Genomic DNA, 497 nt, shown 5'->3' with positions numbered 1-497 from the left:
AGATTGTTCGGTAGTTAAGGGCACTTGGGTTTGGTTCCCAGCTTCATAAGGGGGCTCACATCCTTTTGAATCTAAAATTCCAGGGGACCCAATACTTTCTGACCTCAGCACCAAGCATGCATATAGAGCATATACATGCGAGAAAGCGTTCACACACAGGCATACATGTAAAAATAAATGTGAGCGTTACAAACTAACTTAATGCTACAAGTCAGATGAGAAACCTCATCTACTTTTACTATTAAATAATATCTTCAGCTTTTTCTCAGGCTATCTCAGAATTTAGCATACTACATTTGCATCAAAAACCAAGGATGCTGATTTTATTTTTTCTAATAAGACCCTAGAATAAAAGCTTGATTATAAATATACAACAGTATAAAAAGTATAAAAAAAGTACAAGAAAAGGGAGAGGAATGGAGAAAAATGTATAGCTCAATAAAAACAATAAAAAAGGAAAAAAAGGTACAGTTATCGTAAATGCTTCCTCTTTTTTT

This window comes from Microtus ochrogaster, unplaced genomic scaffold (assembly GCF_000317375.1).
Source record: "Microtus ochrogaster isolate Prairie Vole_2 unplaced genomic scaffold, MicOch1.0 UNK270, whole genome shotgun sequence".
Taxonomy (NCBI): domain Eukaryota; kingdom Metazoa; phylum Chordata; class Mammalia; order Rodentia; family Cricetidae; genus Microtus; species Microtus ochrogaster.
The sequence above is the reverse complement of the archived record's forward strand: the minus strand, read 5'-3'. Positions refer to the sequence as shown.